Source organism: Diadema antillarum, unplaced genomic scaffold (assembly GCF_040938485.1).
Source record: "Diadema antillarum isolate AM-2024a unplaced genomic scaffold, OU_Dant_1.0 seq00001779_RagTag, whole genome shotgun sequence".
Classification (NCBI taxonomy): domain Eukaryota; kingdom Metazoa; phylum Echinodermata; class Echinoidea; order Diadematoida; family Diadematidae; genus Diadema; species Diadema antillarum.
Window position 1 is genome coordinate 97,069 of NW_027272458.1, and position 4,846 is coordinate 101,914.

Below are 4,846 nucleotides of genomic sequence, written 5' to 3' on the forward strand. Positions count from 1 at the left end.
ATAAGAGGGAGTAATATCAGGAAACTGCAAGTTTGTACACATTGTAGGTTATTTTAGTATCTCTTGGGAAAAGGAAAATCAACTGTAAGCTCTGAGAATGCTCTTCTACTGTGTAGTGAGAATTTTTCAGTCATGATAAAAAGGGGGAAAATTAGATATGATTACCACATAATGCGCTCTCCCCGTGCGTGCTGCACCGTAAATTGGCATTACTGGAAGTGCACGAGTGAACCACAAAAGTGTGAGTGCGCATGTTGGGCGCACGTGCGTGAGATGACCTCATTCATTTGCATGCGGATGCGACCACGAGTAATTGTGTAAATTTATATGCGATCCATCAAACTGATTTGCTCTGCATTTGTTGCAATATGCAAGACATTCATTGTACTATATTAGATAAATCTCCTTTCGCCTATGCGTACACTTCTACAATCCAAGGACAGAAGAATTAAAATCTAAGAATATTGTTACTGTAAAAGTGGATATTTTCACGAGATTAAGTTTTCGCGCGCAGCTGGGTAAGAAGGGTTTCACATGTTTTTAATTCGGCGGAATGAAGGCAACTACTGGAACATACAGTGTATGGCAAGCAAAAACGTTTGCATGCTTTTATTTCGCGCTAGTTTTTGGTTGCGCGAAATGCGCGAGAATTTCAACACCGTGAAAATTTTTACAGTAGTCAAGTGACGATGGCAAGGGCTCCTTTGAAAGTGCAAATATCATTTGTTAAATCCCACATATTGTCAATCTGAGGCAAGGTTACAAACTTGCAGATTATGTACGTTGCATGTTCTGCTGTATTCTGTAATTAAGCATGCCACTTTTAACTACAGATTTCCTTTTTTGAAGTACAATGTATCATTGAAGAGAAAATATTTTGATAACTACCATGTATCCATTTCAACCATACCCATCTAGAACTAATATTAGTGTGAGGCTAACTTACCTGTAGCTATCTTAACCTGCTGGAGATTTCAGTTAATATGCACTATTTTTAGCTCACCTGAGCCAAAGGCTCAAGTGAGCTATTGCGATCGCCCTTCGTCCGGCGTCCGTCGTGCGTCGTGCGTCGTCCGTCGTCCGTCGTCCGTCGTCCGTCGTCCGTCGTCCGTCGTCCGTCGTCCGTCGTCCGTCGTGCGTCGTGCGTAAACTTTTTACATTTTCATCTTCTTCTTGAAAACCCCAAGACCGATTTTCATCAAACTTGGCAGGTAGCATCCCTAGGGGGTTAGGAACTCAATTTGTTAAAATGGGCACCATGCCCCGCCCAGGGGGCCCCCAGGGGGGCCCAAACCCCCCAAAATTAAGGAATCTGTAAAAATCTTCTTCTCTAGAACCAGAAGTGATAGAGCTAAGTTAATACTATGAGTTAGTACATTGATGACTGTAGTTTCAAGTTTGTTCATGGCAGAATCAGGGGTGCCCCCCTTGGGACCCAGGGGAGGGGGGGTGGGGAAGGGTTCTAATGGGGCCTAAATTGTACATTTTCATCTTCTTCTTGAGAACCCCATGACCCATTTTCACCAAACTTGGCAGGTAGCATCCCTAGGGGGTTAGGAACTCAATTTGTTAAAATGGGCACCATGCCCCACCCAGGGGGCCCTCAGGGGGCCCAAGCCCCCCAAAATTAAGGATTCTGCAAAAATCTTCTTCTCTAGAACCAGAAGTGATAGTGCTTAGTTAATACTATGAGTTAGTACATTGATGACTGTAGTTTCAAGTTTGTTCATGGCAGAATCAGGGGTGCCCCCCTTGGGACCCAGGGGAGGGGGTGAGGAGGGGTCCTAATGGGGCCTAAATTGTACATTTTTATCGTCGTCTTGAGAACCCCATGACCCATTTTCACCAAACTTGGCAGGTAGCATCCCTAGGGGGTTAGGATCTCAATTTGTTAAAATGGGCACCATGCCCCACCCAGGGGGCCCCCAGGGGTCCCAAACCCCCCAAATGAAGGAATCTTTATAAATCTTCTCTAGAATCAGAAGTTATAGAGCTGAGATAATACTATGAGTGAGTACATTAATGACTGTAGTTTCAAGTTTGTTCATAGGAGATCCAGGGGTGCCCCTCTTGGGTGGGGGGGGGGGGGGGGGGGGGGTGGTTGGAAGGGTCCAAATGGGGGCCTGAATTGTACATTTTCATCTTCTTCCTGAAAACCTCATGATGGATTTTTGTCAAACTTGGCACGTAGCATCCCTAGGGGGTCAGGATCTCAATTTATCAAAATGGGCACCATGCCCCACCCAGAGGGCCCCAGGGGGCCCCAATCCCCCCAAATTAAGGAATCTTAAAAAAATTGGGCCTTTATTGTACATTTTCATCTTCTACTTGAGAATGCCTGGTCAAATTTTGGTGGAGCTGTAAATAATTTAGATTAGTGACTGCGTGAAAGGTGAACTTGCGATACTCAGGTGAGCGCTAGACCCGCGGGTCTCTTGTTTTTTTTCAGCTTCTGTCATTCCAAACTTAGCTGTGGCAAAGTACGAGACATGTTGTACTGGTGTCTTTGTTTTTTTGTTTTTGTTGTTATTCGTTTTTTTTTAATATACTCAGTTCTGTCATTTATTTGTAATATCTAGTGTTGGTCTTTTTCTTTTCTTCTTTTTTTTCTTTGCTCTATTTTCTTTTATACCTTTATAGTTGTAACTAAAGTTTTGTCTAAGATTTGAATCGTGGCAAGACATTTCATTTATTCATAAAAGGTCTTCAATGAATGCACCGCAGTGGACCAATACCAGTTTCTTAAAACTTATCCTGTATTATATTAGTTCCTTTACCCTTGTTCTCAGTTTCCATATGAAGGCAATATTTGTAAAGTTTATTTCATGGCAGTGTATGATAAAAGGGGTGTGTGATTTCAGATCCCTGCTATTGATAGCCAGTTGCAGTGTTCAGTGCATGTACATGGCTAGCCGAGAACTGTTAGATCATTGGAAAGGCGATGGTACAGTTCTTTATATCTGATATGTGATTATATGAGTGGACAAAATGGGTGGGGGTGGGGGGGGGGGGGGGGGGGTGTAAAGATTTAATCAGGGCCAAAGAAGATATTGGGACTCTGTTTAATAAGCAAGTATTTTGCTTTAGGTCTCATTACACCAAGTTTACAGTGTTGTGTGTCATGAGATTGCAGACATAAACAAACTGTGTTAGTGTCTGGGAAGCACTGTTTGCTTTTACAGCTGTAGCTTAAATTGCTCTTCCTCTGGCGACACAGATGAATTATGTGGTTCAATGTAGTGTGCAAATTTAGCATGGAGAAATGAGGAAATAATGAAATGCAATAACCAACTTATATGACAGAGGCTTATGTTTCTTTGATCTCATGATTAATCCTTTGATTTGGTTTTGTATTTTCTCTTTCTTTCTTTCTTTTTTTTGTCAACTGATGAAGCAAATTACCGAGTACCTGATGTAATTGTAACACTCTTTTGTTTGTGGCGTCACTTTTCGGTTGGTAAAGCATGGTCTGTAGTACGTGAAGGTTACCGTATGAGTACAGTAGAAGTAGAGGAGTCACAACATGACAGTTCCAGTTTAGTCTTTCTCTTATTTCATTAGTCTAATGTAGAAATAAACCATATGATGTGGACAGTAGGTGTACTGTTGATGAATGCAATACTAGTATTGATTTTATCACTTGACACTCCTTAGTGTGTTCCCAATAAGGGCTAGAGTGAATGACTAGAGATACACTCTGCTGAGTGGCAAGAGGTCTCAAAGAAGCACATTATCACATTTTCCCACATTATGCACATGTATAAGATGGTGGGTTTACTGGTATGTAAATTTCTATGCACAATAGCAAAAGTTGCAAAAACATCAAAGTGGAATTTGGCAATGTGTAGAATTTGTCTTGCTGACTAAAATGCTTGAAAATTTGGAAAAATTAATAGGTGTGGGACTATCCAGATTTACAAGTACCATCATTTCTGCATAAATATTGTCCAAATATATTCAAATTTGGGATGACTGTAAGTTTTGGGATAAAGGTAGATAGACTCGGGATTCAGGGAGACACTGTTACATGGACCCATGCTGTACACATCTGCCATGTTTTGAATGTCCCAGTAACACAGATTTGTGCGGTATGTCTGTAGTGGTTGAAATAATGTTGGTCTCAGTTCATCTCTTGATTCGGCCATTGTACCTGACTGGTTCCACTTTTATACTGCAGTCAGATCCCACAGTGAAAACTCAGTATAACAAGATCCCCTGTACCAAGGCAATTTGTTATCTTTATCAGATATTTGTTATATCCGTAATCGATCAACAATACAAAACAAAGGAAATACATGTAGATTCATTGGGACCGGAGAAACTAGTTTGTTATATCAGATCTTTTTATATTGAGTTTCCACTGTAGCTAGTTTCAGAAACTTGCATGTACAGTACATCTGCGATCGGCTTTGATGGGCAGTAGCTAACTTTACATCATTGATTTTTATTTTCAAGATGGCAGCAATCAACAGCACCCTCTTGAGTCCCAGGTCAGTGTATCTTTAAGCAATGTTCGATCCATGCGGTTTGATTGCCACACATTAATTTTTTTTGGTCATATTATTCTGATGCAATGATGAGCTCACAATGTGGGTGATGTACGACTGACATTACCGTTCACCCAAGGAGAGTTGGCTGTACTCTTGGGTAGTCCGAGTAGCCGCTGTTAAAACTTGATGTGTCATACAAGACTACGAAGATTAGCTCGTCTGTATCGATTGGTAAGAGTGATCAAACAATCTCATAATGCATGTATCATTCACAGGTTGTATTTAGTAATATGAACTGGGAATGGTAGAGGGTTGATGGTAGTTATGATGTGGGCTTCATGTGGACTAATTGTGCG